Here is a 13,991-nt window from a genome sequence, read left to right on the forward strand (position 1 = left end):
CAGTCTAACGAATGGCTTATATTGCCATAAAGAAGGAGAAGGGAGAAGAAGAATCCTTGAATTATCTCACAATGTGAAAACACACTTTTGCATGGCGCAGAACATGTTAACTCCACGCAGATAGGCCCAGGAGATCAGCCTGAGCACCGACAGGCCCAGTGAGGCAATCGAACCCAGGACCTTCCTGCTGCGAGGAGGCGGGCCACACATAGATAATGACTTGTCACCTCCATATGAATCATGATGACCATCTGTTACAAAAACATGCAACAGTCTCATGCTAAACAGCAGCTCTGGGTCACTGTAGACACTGACCAGTGATGAAGAATGTAGTTACCATCCTATACTACAGAACTGAGGCCTTGTCTCCATGTGAGACACCTTTTGGGAAAATCAAATTACACTAGATATCCCAAAACGGTCTGAATCTGGCCTGTGAGGATCTTCAATACAAACTAGTCTTCACACACGACCAGGGAAACATCACAGAAAATGTTGTCTTGCTCCAGCACACCACTTCGTCCCATCTGCCAGTAATGACAAATCCAGTCCAAGTTTATGATCTTGCTGTCCTTGACTGCTTTGGTGAGATCAAAGAAGGACAAAAATTTACATGAGAGATTATGTATGAGTTGTAATTAGCTGCCTCTAGAATGACAACAAAAAAGATGATTTTGCATCACGCGGTTTGAAGATGAAAAGAAGGTAGGATGAGATTTATTTTTCCAGGTCTTAGTTGTAGTGTCACACTTTAATTGAAGAAATCCCTGCAGATTGCCCAACATTAATGGGAACACCTGACTGAAATAGATAAATTAGGATTACTGTTATTAATTCTTGGGTGTTCATTTTCTCTGGTATAAGTACATGTTTTTCTTTGATGGCTAGCATTATAATTTCCTGCATCCAAGTGTTACAGGAGGATCCTACAGGAGCAGTGTGTGTGTGGATATATATAATGTGTGTCCCAGCCGTTATGCACAAATCTACTTCACTCTCTTCATACTGTACCACGGTAATATTACACCATTGCAATCAGACATAAGCTATTGCCCATTGGTCCAAGTATCTGTCCATTGATACTGTCCATATTGTAGGCTACAGCTACCTTTCAGTTTGTCATTGTGCTAACAGAAAGTCACAGAAAGACTTTGGTATTATAGGTTTACAGTGAATGACAAAAGGATTCTTGAGATGTAGCAATTGACAATGCTGTGAAAAAAAACATTTAAAAATGTAGCTCAACCATAGTGTGTCATTAGAGGCAATTTCCTTGTCACATAGAGGGTCAGCATTGAGGTCACATTGTTTCGTTTGTATGTTGGACTATTACCTAAATTCCTTTTTTGTAATATTCAGTCTTATCATTCTAAGCAGCTTGGGGAAGTGGAAGTTCATCCTGCATACTTATGAAAGGGTACTACTTTTAGAGATTAAGTAGGGCGCCCTCAGATGTGCGCACCTTATCTTACTTACTTACACACACACACACACACACACACACACACACACACACACACACACACACACACACACACGCACACGCACACACACACACACATACAGACACACACACACACACACACACACACACACACACACACACACACACACACACACACACACACACACACACGCACACGCACACTCTGCTGAGCAACCACAGTAGTGTACCTAGAGGTACTCTCCTATAGGAGGAGCTGACATTTTCTCTACAAACTCACCTTTAATGTCTGACTGTGGATGAAAGATATCATTTTCACCTGTACTGCATCACGTGTTTCAGAATCACAGCACTGATAGCCTTTCAGATTTTTTGCGTGCTGTCGCCGTGTTTGGTAGAGAAGCCGAGCTATTTTAGTTTTGCATCAGTGGTGTGTGTTTCTAAATGTAAATGATACTATACTTAATCAGACAGGGTGACGATCTGCACTGACATTTTACATTTGCATTTGGTGTGCATCGTGGCTTCTTGTGAAAATGTAAGACCTAACATTGCCAGTCCTTTGGTTAAAATGGTGAAGCGTTCATATGCCAGGCTTAATTAATGTTTCGCTTGAGTTGCTCCAAATCTGTCAGTCCTGAAATTCCAGGAGGGATATTATCCTTTGCCCGTTAATAAGTTTTTAAACATCTTTTCAATTTACTTGGGACTAGGTAGAGATTTGCTTAACATGTTTAATATATCTACACCACTACTCTCTAAGGACAAGTCAGAAGAGGATGTCTTGCAAGGTTGTTTTCTTTTTTTACTCTTTCAATACTTCACAACCCATTGTCATTTGTGTTCTATTAACCAAAAATGTGTCACTGGATACTGCAAAGTGGACCACACTACAACTGACATAGTTTAAGCTAAATAAATAACTTGTTAATTAGCACAAATAGTGTCAAAGTCCATTTATGAGTTCGATAACTCCCACTGACCTGGTTATGAGTGCATGTTTCTTTAAATACTGTTAATGGAAAGGCTCATCCAAGGCCTGAGATGGGCAGCATTCCACATGGGTGACCATGTTGATGTTAAAGCCCTCTAATATCTGGCAGCTCCCTGTCTGACTCAGAATAATGAGGAAAGCACTTGAAATCCCTAACAATCTCACCAAACATGCTCACTTTGCCCCCAAATTGGACAGATAAGCTTGTATCTCAGCTTAGTGGGAAAAATGGGCACTTTATGCTTGAAAAGTGATTTCTGGTACCAAATCAAAGCACACAATAAAAGAAAATCTCGGTTCTTAATTAAAATGACATCCACTGTGTTTTACTGCTCTGTACTTCACTCTGTTGAAAAACACACACTGCCACAGTAAAGTGTTATTGCTCTTAGCACAAAAGGAATGGCGGCATCCACGTTCCCGTGACTGCAGGCACAATGTGAGGTGGTGGGCTCCGTGGCTATGCTGGAGCTGGCAGGACTGGAGGTCCCGTGGCGAGGGAAACTAGTCCTAAACCCAGCAAAGCCCCCCTTCTCCCCAGACATTCCGGCTGTCCTCACGCTGGTGCTTGTGTAGCCTGAGGAAACGGCTCCACGGCCTGTCCTCCCGGGGCGAGACGTCTCCAGCGTGGTGACAGATCTGGGGAGACAGAGAGCACATGGGCAGGCACCTCGCTCAGGCGCCCGCTGCCATTTACAACCTCCCGCACCTTCCGCTGGCATTTCCCTTTCTTACCCTCCTCTTGAACCACCACGAGAGTGGATTCCAGTGGATGCACACTATTAGAAGGGGTGGGTGGAAGGAGGAGGGTATGTGCTGAACACGCAGGAGAATATAAGAAACACAATTAGCTCCACTGGATTTTCTCGTAGGTTATTTTGTCATTCGCGCAGTTTGCTTCTCACTTATGAGGTTGGGGATGATGTCGATTTCAAGCCTTGAGTTGTTACAGCTGCCCCTGCACAAGTCAGAGGGGGTGTGGCTCTCTGTCACCATGGGAGGGAGGATTGACACGATAACAACCAATCACCTCTCACCCCTCGCCACCCAGCAGCACATGGACTAAACCCCCACCCCCCAGTGCTCTGTAAAAACAAGGGGGTTTTGTCAGCGACGAGGGCGTTACATCCCTCTTAGTCTTTGCCAACGGAAGCGCAATCGCTGCGCCTGCCAAAGCCCGGAAAAAAACGAAAATACCCAATATGCATTTTATTCTAATACCATTCCATCAGTTCCCAGAATTACTCTGCATGATAGTATAATGAATGCAGTGCCTGTTAGGTTTCTACATAAAGCTGTTTTGCCAGTAGGATGAATAATTCATACTAGCCCAAAGGCAATAAATCAGCCAGGCAAGAACTAAGAAAATTAGCAACCAATTAGTGTTTATTCATGGTGAGTAGTCTGTTTTTTGTTCCCCGACTTAATGCAAAAAAAATAGTGGCAATAAAAAGTTTTGGTGGCTTCTGTGACTTTCTGAGGGAAGTTGAACAGAGGCTGGGGAGAAGGAAAACAAACACCCCATGTCTCCTCCACTGTGACTCTGCCAGTCATTTGACTGACTGGCAGCTCTCTTATGGCTCTCTTTTTCTCCCTTCTAATTCTCTCTACCTCTCTATCTCTTGCCTGTCTGTTTGTCTCTCTCTGTCCCCCATGGTCGTTCTCTCTGTCTGTCTCTCACTCTTGCTCTCCCTGTTTCACACATCCCTGGCACATCTGAGTCAACAGATCAACAGATTGATCAGATCTCAGAGTCAATCATGTAAAGGGGCCTTTGTTGACTGAACTGATGTGATGTGAGGTTCTTGATGCTGCTGGTGAGCCACAGCTCTGTCTCCCCTGTGAAGGCAGCCCCCCCCCCCCCCTCACACACACACAAACACGCCTACACCCCCCCTCCATCCTCTCCTTTCCCCAGTGGTCTGACAGCCTGCCTACCCACATTGGTAGTCGTTAGTTGTCACTGGAGCGAAGCGACACGTCGCTCTGATTGGCAGGGCCCTGTTGTTGAAAGTGATCGCTCCTGCCAAGGAGAAACCCTCAGCATGGATAAATGGACACTGAACAGCATGCGAACAGAGAGATAAAAATGGCAGAAAGAGGGGAAAATAAACTAGTCAGTCTGGGAGTCCAGTCAGGCTTTTCGACACCAGAATCATTGTGGCTGGTGAGGCTTGCAAAGGCTTGTCAGTGCTGGATTTTGAGCCGGTGCAGACTGCTTTCCAGAACTCCAGAATAGATTTTCTATTATAGATATTTGAACATAACAAAGTTCTTTGTCCATGTACCGCTCAGGTGGCTGAGCGGTGAGGGAATCGGGCTAGTAATCCGAAGGTTGCCAGTTCGATTCCCGGTCATGCCAACTGATGTTGTGTCCTTGGGCAAGGCACTTCACCCTGCTTGCCTCGGGGGAATGTCCCTGTATTTACTGTAAGTCGCTCTGGATAAGAGCGTCTGCTAAATGACTAAATGTAAATGTAATGTAAAAACTGCAAATGTGTCGGCAAATGCAGACACATTCCTCAAACTCACAATTCAGTTGACAAAGTCAAGGAGTGAAGAAGTTGTCTCGAGCCAATTTCATAAAAGACACGTCCTGTTCTGAGGGCGTGAAGGGTTTATAAGAATCAGAAACGCCATCGACAGACAGGAGGATAAGAGAAAGAAAAGACCACATCACCACAGATGTATTAGGATTACTCTCTCCCACCTACACTTTCCCCATTATTCCTTTGTCAAACTTTGATTGTGAAGAAATATTCAGCTGTGCGGGTCTTGTCATGTGCGTCTTTTGTGAGCTCTGTCTGAGGCATCTGGTCTCTGAGCCAGCCATTGTGACGGCTGTGAGATAAGGTAGCATCCACGTTGTCCAGGAGCCTTTTCAGACTCACTCGGATGTGGCAGAAGCGCAGTTTATTACACAAAGTAATTTACTTGCTCACCCTTAAAAAAGACCTGGCAGCTGAAGGGAAAGACAGCACCTACCCCCGGATGTAGATCGAACGCCTCAGAAAGGCACGTCTCCTACTCTACTGTCATTTCCCACCATCACAAGGGTTTCTTTATGTATGTTTTGTGTAGCTATTTGCCCTGGAATTTCATGTCAGGATTGGCCCGAATATGGCTTGACTTACTTTGTGACCTTCTGGTGTTCACAGCCTCGACTTCCATGGTGGTGATTCGATTCTGTTACTGAGCGTCAGTTAATATGCCTCGACTCATGGAGGACAACACATGTCACTAGCTGTGGCTTCAGCAGCCGTCCCGTGTCAGCCACTCGCTAAGTGCCTCGGCGACATGACAGTCCCTAATTAGACACAGCCTTCGTTAACACGCTCCCACCTAAATAATGCAATTATATCTGTGGCTTCTGCTTTTCATCTGTGCAGTCATTATGACTGAACCGTAGGTTAACGAAATGTGTGGCCGAGCTTTCTTTTAAAGGTCCTCTACATTCATTAATGGCAGTGTGGCTGGAGGCACATTTTTGCTAAAGTAATTTGAGACTTCTTTTTTGTGCACACCTTGCAATTTTTTAAAACGAATTCCCTAAATGATACAGACACAAATTTGTTTGGAATTGTTTGAAGTCATACCGTATTGATATTTGGGAAAATAGAAAGAAACCAGCATCCATGCTGCTTACGTTCCTGATCAGTATGGTAGGACTCGGGAAACTTGCCAGCTTTCTGTCTTGCTTATTAGTTAGAGTTAGTTTGACTTTGTATTGTTTATTCTTATACACGTGGGCTGTTCACAAACTTAACTTGAATTGACTACTTTATATTTGAGAAAACCTGTTTTGCACATGCATATGGAAAACATTTCTTAATTGCTAGCACACTACACTTAATGCGAGACAAGCCTCATTCTCATGACAGGTCAGCACTACAGATGGCCATATAATAATGTGTATTCACGAGAAGTAGAGCTTTCTCTTAAACCTCTGGGTACAAGTGGAATCCTTAGTGACTTGACTTACCATTGCGATGTTCAAACGAAATCGTATTCTCACTCACTCCTTTCAGTGCTCTTGGCACAGTAGTAAGTGTAAATACGCAGACATGAAAAGTTGCTCATTATCTTCCTCAGTCCTAATTGGAATGCAACTTTATTTCCTCCCAGCCTCCGTCTGTGGTTTCAAAAGTCAACATTCAACTCATTCCATAGTGAATGTTCTAAGGAACTGGGAACCGTACACGGAAGGCTGGTTGGTGTATATCTCCCCATAGCTAATCACTTTTTAACACAGAAGGAGATTTCAGAGTGTAGCCTTGTTTTCTCAGAAGGCAAGATCCAGTATGTGTTCACGTCACTCCTATAGCACCAGCGCTGGCAGCCGTTAGCTTAGTGCTAGAGAGGGAAAAAACCCCTGCAGCCCTGCCTCCTTGCTACAGTAGCGCTCAGTAATCCCACAATACCTTGCTGCCTGGGGCTACATCAGTGCTCACTGCAGGCTATGTTCAGCACTATATGCTACTGTAGGCTATTCTAATCTAATGAGCTGTCATACGGTGCGAGAAGGATTATCTTTTTGACTCAGCGCAGAATTGTGTCAGAGGGGAGACCCATCTAGTTACTCTTGGAGAAGGCCTATCAACCAACTGTGACCAGCGGGTCATATTGATGTTGGTGATGTTTTGAACACGTTGTCTCTCTGAGAGGCTGTGCTGCTGTGTCTGGGTGTGAAACAAGGCCCTGGCAGCACTGCTCGTCTGGTGAGTGATTGATTTAGCTCTTTGGGCCAAGAGAAGATATAGCCATAGGCCTCAGGGATGGTCAGACTGGCTTGTTTTTGCTCAAGTGTATTCTAAGAATCCTGCCCTTTGTGGGTCATTCAGCCAAAACCACAAAGAAAAATGACCTCGGGCCTCAGATTGATCGATTGTCAGACGGTTCTGTTTATAGATGATCAGCCTCTGGTTAGATTTTCTCAGGAATGAGCACACCCCAGATGGCTTTATAAAGCCCAAGTCAGTCATACTGACCACACAGTATCTTCAGCCTCCTTTCTATCCACACCTGCAATAGACCTACATCTTCCCCTTAGTGCTTGTCACACTTTTAATGAGAAATCCCATACTGTAACAGGAGATCTCAGCTGCACTTGACTTCACAGGTTTTCTGGTTCCAGCCTAATCCTGATCACCATTGAGCTGGATGCAGTAGTAGGCTAGTTAGTCCCTGGAATGATCCTTCACAGGACACAAAGGCAGACTGCAAGCGATAGAAGCACTAAAGTCCCTAATACTACAGCCCAGACTATACCCTGATGTGAAAATACCATTGGGGTTGTTCAGTGATGTATGGAGTTGCGATAGGACAGTCAATGGAAAAAATAGGTCAAGAGCCTTCTTATAATAATTGGATTTAATAATTCAAAATATTAATGAGGCATTACACATCCCCTGAGGATTCATTTTGTTTTGTTCAGGATTTATTCATGCTACCTGACGGTTTGAATGAGCAACAGACATGGTGAAATCTATTTATTTTTGGTCAAGCTTTATTTTGTCATTGCTCGGATATGCAAACCTATTTTAATTGTTTACTGTAAGACAGGATTAGCCATGTAAACAGATGGAACGTGAAACCCTGCGTTTTCCTTCCTGTTAACCTTGTTCTACTGTAGTGCGGGAGTATGGGAGTCAGATGGCTGAGCCGTTAGGGAATCGGGCTAGTAATCTGAAGGTTGCCAGTTCGATTCCCGGCAGTGCAAAATTACGTTGTGTCCTTGTGCACTTCACCCTACTTGCCTCGGGGGAATGTCCCTGTACTTACTGTAAGTCGCTCTGGATAAGAGCGTCTGCTAAATGACTAAATGTAAATGTAGTGCAATACAATGTTTTTGGAGTTAGGCCTAATCAGTTTAGTGACTCTATTTTCCATTTGAGGTCAACTGTTTCCTAATAATGCATAGTTATTAACGCAGATTTGATCCCACCTGTTTGATCTAGACTGCAACTGGACTGCAGACTCTCCTTATGGCTAGCAAAAGCCCGGACACACACACACTCACACAGACACAAATACACATACAGCTGGGGTTACAGTGTTTATATTCTGTGGCGTTCCACATCCACTTTCCCTGACCCAGAGGGATTAAGCCTGGCCATGGGGTTTGCTCTCAGGTAGCAGATTTATGGAGCCTCGACAGAGAAACAAAGGCTGAAGATGTGTTTGAAGTGTGCAAGGGGAAGACCATAAGACAGCTCTTTGAGAAAGCCCCCGCTGGGATTGAAATCTCTTCAGCCACACCTGCCAGGGCCGGTCCACGCCGTAACCTTTCACCCTGGCCCCGGCGCTGCTGGCAAGCTCGCCTTCAAGCTCTAATCCATACACAGTGTTGTCAAGGATCAAAGAATCTATTAGTTATTTCAACTGATTTCTTTTTTTCTTTTTTTTTTTCAGTTCTCTCTTCATCAGTGACTGTAAAAACCTCTCCTATCTTCTCCACGCGTTATCTAATTACTGTAGCTGCAATGCTCTCCTAATTCCTCAACATTCAACCTTGAATTATTCCCTCTTTCCCTCATAAAAACAAGCGTTTGTTCCAGATCTTGAAATCAACAAAGCATGTTAATATTCTTGTTTATTTCCATGATCAAACATAATCACCCTCTCCTCTGGAGGGGAACTCTCTTTGGGGTCTTTTATGGCATTGTAACTTGCACATTTGACAAATTAGTTTTCTGGGAACTCCCAACGAAGAGAGGGAATGCACTGCCACCGATGCTGACATGTGCTTTTCCTCTCTCTGTCAAGGCCTTGTTGACTTTGGCAGGTTTGGAGAAAGGTTCAATCTAAAGGGTTATCTGCTATTGGACAGGGATGCTGTATTCCATTGGAGTTTGTCAGGTGGTTCTCAGCATGGAAGTTTTTTTTTTTCCTCACTCATTCAGAGAGCTCTGAGGCCAGGTGGGGATCTATTTGCTGAGACGGGCCACGGGTTTCTCCGCTCCCTGTCTCCCATTGACCATTTTCCATTTGTAGCTCCAGCCAGGTGGCCCATTGCACCTGATCGAAAACTGTATGAATTGGACCCAGAGGAAGTTTAATTCCAGGCCTCATAGTATTGAGCTGGCACCTGGTTGTGAATCAATACAGTGTCAGACCAATACCTGAGTGATCCCATGTTTAAGCTGATATGCAATCCTTACTTGTGTGGTAGTAAGCTATTTCATGCCGTACAGTTTCGGGTTAAACAAATCCCTTCTGACATCTTTATACAACACAGCCATGACGACGTAGCGATCAAGCAATACAAAGAAAAATCCCAAATGTATCTCACAAGAATATATCACTTCTAAATATAACATAATAGATCCTATCCTTCCCCCGAATCTGTTTTGGATTTCCAACATGCTGGGATCACACACTGGTAACCAAAACAAACAAGCCCATCTCTCTCTGTCATTCAGAGTATCAACAGGCATTAAGCTGTGTTGGAAACAGCCTCGTTTCCCTCTCTCTGGTGGAGAAGCCGACAGCAGCCTCCTCTCCCCTTGAATAAAGAGAGCAATGAAGATGAGGGGAACAATGGGAGGAGAAGCATTGTTAACCAGCTTTGTTGCTGTCAGCCCAGAGTCAGAATGCGCTTTAGCCGACGCTCTGCAAACTAAACACTCCACTTACTCCTCCGCTCGCTCGCTCGCTCGCCCGCCCGCTCAGCCTCCCTCATACATTTACATGAGCACAGCAGGTGGTTGTCCTTAGTCTTCCAATCAGATTAAATCTGATCTTCAGCGTTGTCGAGGCCCTCCCCTGCCTTCGCGGTGCAGAAAGGAAGCGGTTGGTCGCCTTCCCCAAGTTGCCTACCCTGAGCTTTATGATTTGCTGTTGCTTCAACAGCACTATCAAGCTGTGACACCAAATGGACTTCCATGAAAGGACGATAAACATGATCTATATAGTGTTACCACCACAGGCTCTTCTGCTCTGAAGGACATTTTATCTCGACTGTTTTCACTCCAGAGTAACAAGGATGAGATTCAAGCTCATCTCATGAGTTTGACTGCATAGTCATCTTAATTGCTACCTGGCAGAATCTAGAAATTGTGATAGATCTGAAGTAATTCACTGGAAAGTCTTGACAAGTGCAGAGGTAGAAATGTCGAGAGAACTGGCGTGGCGTGCTTAACTTGACAGCCATCTGTCTTTGTTGAGCATATCTGAAAAGCAGAGTGCCTGTTATCTCTGTTATTTACCTAACCATGTACATGGGGAGATTTGATCATGAACTAAGTAGTGCTCACACTGCACAACTCATTCATCACATTGATATTTGGCTGACAGCAAAGCTATCTGTCAGGGCAGAGTTGTGGAGCATTGGTAAATTCAAAACATTGTTGTAGAGTTTGAGGGAAAATGCATGAAATGCATGAAATAAGGTAAGCACATCAATTCTGCATCCGTTGTTATTTAGCGAAGACATCCTGGAATGTTTACTTGCTGTCTTATTCTTGGTATATTGGTTTCAGGTTTGTTAGTCAGTTTTGCCTTTCAAAACATTACAGAGAAAACCACTTTACTAGCAGGGCAGATTATCTGTGGAAATCTCCACTCTCTCTTTAGTTCTCCCTAAATCAATGTAGGGAACAGCACGATGTGATTGATAATGATATTGAGATTGATTGTCTAAATCCCCTTCCCTACTTCAAAGTCCCCAAACAGACAGTATATATACATGCAATTCAGTGCTGCGATAGGACTTGGCAGGAGCTGCCAATAGATAAGTGAAATAAGGCCAGAGTGAAAAAGGCCTATCAGTCCCTCAGGGGCTTAGCTGCAGGATTGTGAAGCTCCAAACTTGCTGTGGTGGAGTGAGATAGTCGGCATTGGTTTTAAATTACCCCAGATTGCCTTGTGGTTTCAGTCTACGGGGACGCCAGGAGACAAGACGTGTGTTAAAACAAGTGCAGCCATTGAAGCAGATTGGGGTGGAGAGAAGACCTGCGATTTCCTAGCCAGACAGAACAGGTTGGAAGGACGGTAATTGCTGAATTGGCAGAGGAGCCAAGGAGGTCTAGCAGCAATGATATCTGCCAGAGGGAGACTCCAGAAGTTCTGCTGTGTAGAGGAGTTAATGTCTCTAAGGAAGGGCAGTCTATCAAATGACATACCTGAATGTGTGCAAGCTACATTTTGTGAAAATGGCACACCAGTCCTCCATCATTTCACCATTTCTCTTCAAGAATTATATTTTGTCTGAATTCAAAGATTATGTGGGACTGGTGCCCTGGTTTCTCCCATACTACATAGCAATAATTCATCTGTGTTCGGCCTTTTGCCACCAAAGTCTAAAGCTGTAATTGTTTAGCTAAATATGTTGATCGTGAGGACTTCAATACTGCAAGTGCCAAAAGAGGAAGACATACATGCATAACTCTTAGTGTGACTTTTAGTGTGATACTGTTAAGTGTCCATTAAAACACACATTTATTGGTTCATAAGTTTCCATTATGAACCACAAGACAGTGATTCACAACTTCTACCTTCACCAACCGTATTCACACTGGCACGGATGTCCAATATAGTCCTCTGCTGCACCAAACTTTTGCACAGCAGCATTTAATGTCGAAAGTTTACTTTTGTTACAGGTGCAATAACAAAAGCCTTTTAAGTCTGACTGGAAAATCTTTAGGAGAAATTGGCTCCAGCATTGAGGGGTTGAGGTATTGATTCTGGCCTCTGGCTCAGCCCAGTAAAAGATGGATAGATTTCTTTGAAATGCACTCACTGTGTGAGAATATAAAGACCATTGTGTGTTCTCACTCAGGAATAAATTGTTTAATGACATATATCTGGGCCACCTTCTAGCTTGCAGATGCCTGTTGTACTTGAAAGGAGGGATGTTGACAGGGTGGCATGCATTCATCTCCAGTCCGATAGAGCCTACCTCGCAGGGCAGCCTTTCATTGTACGTTAAAGCTCCTTCAGATAGCTCTCGCATGCTTGTAGGGACACCCATTAAAGCTGCTGTCAACACTGATTACATTTATTGTGTGTCACACACTGGCATACATAGAACTCTCCTATGGCATGAGCTGTTGGGGTACCATTGATTTGTTTTGTTGATCTTTGAGACACGCGATGATATTTCAGAAGGTCTGATTTGTATGAGATGGATCAAACCAATGCATGTCATATTTGCTTTGCTGTTGGTTGTGACATTTTCACGAGTCGTACCGTGGGTCTTGAACAGGCTGACCTTACACAGAGTCAAATAGTATGAATAACTGCACAATACTGAATTTCTCTTCTAAGTCAAAGATGGGATGTTTGGCTGTCTCCTGTAAAGAAAAATCACTTACCATGATGTAGAAATGATTGTGCTAATGCTAGCTCAGTGTAGGGAGCAGACTAGCAGATGCAGGATATAGTATGTGACATCTAGACAGGGGACCCAGCAGCAAACTGACACCCGCCACCTTGCTCTCCTGGGTCATTATTCCACTCAGACTTGACATTTCAAGAATTAAACCTCTCAAAATGAAACAACAGGCTGGATGCAGCATGCTTTTTTTTATCGTTTTCTCAACAGAAAAGTGTTGGTGTTCCAAGGCTCCCGACTCTCTTCTCTCACCCACTGACTCTGAATACTGAATGTAGCAATGCCATTGATTTAAATATCAAACACTAATAAAAGCCATGTCTTTTGCGTTTGTTTGAGCTCCACATGCTGTGCGAGAATGGAGAGCGGGGAGTGGGGGATCTCAGGGAAGATCGAGCCAATGCATCGATGGAAATCAGACAACCCCCTGCTCCCCCTCCCAGCTCCCCCCCCCCCCTGTGACACTGAACCACAGAGGGTCCTGTTAGATGAATGCCCTGTTCTTTCCAAACAAACCAAACCCCACATCTTTGCAACACATGCATAAATGATCAATCATCAGCATTAATTCAGTGTGTGCAGATCCACAGTGTGAGCCTCATGCTGGTACAAGTGTAACAATTTAGGGTTGTACAGGGCTCCAGCAGAATGAGAATAAGAAGATGGCAGTGGACCTGAACATAGGCTGTACCGAACTAAAATATTTTTATTTATAGTCTGTATGGTACACATACAAACCCCTTTGCAAAAACCTATAACACCTCTTACTGTTATAAAATACTTACAAATACAGCAATGACAGGTATACAGAGAGGGAAGGAAGGAGAGATGGAGATAGTAGTCTTTGTGAAGGTATTTGAAACAGAGATTGACATCCATTGATTGACACTGAAGACAATTTGAGAAGATGATGCTTTGTGGTCAATAACAACCTCGATACACATGAACATTACAGGGCATATCTCTCTGTCCACATCCTCAACCTTTTACAAGTATAATGATATATTGGCATTCTTTCCCATCATGTCCGCCCACTCAAAAACAGGCAAAGCAGCAAATATATCATTAGCAGCTGCCCTATGGAGCTAGATCCTTATTAATTACCATGTGCATTTGGCTGTGCATTTGCACATGTACTGTAAATGTCAACACAGAGATAAATGAGAAAACAGAGAGTAGAGTTAAAAGCCTTTGTGCGGCAGAATGTCATGGAGAGCTTG

General features: G+C 43.9%; 1 protein-coding gene across 1 annotated transcript in view; it reads left to right on the forward strand.

Moving 5' to 3' along the window:
* LOC136958883 (receptor-type tyrosine-protein phosphatase mu-like) overlaps positions 1–13,991 on the forward strand; it is a 93,530-nt gene that overhangs the window by 7,930 nt on the left and 71,609 nt on the right. The gene's annotated exons all lie outside the window — the stretch shown is intronic.

This window comes from Osmerus mordax, chromosome 16, assembly GCF_038355195.1.
Source record: "Osmerus mordax isolate fOsmMor3 chromosome 16, fOsmMor3.pri, whole genome shotgun sequence".
Classification (NCBI taxonomy): Eukaryota; Metazoa; Chordata; class Actinopteri; order Osmeriformes; family Osmeridae; genus Osmerus; species Osmerus mordax.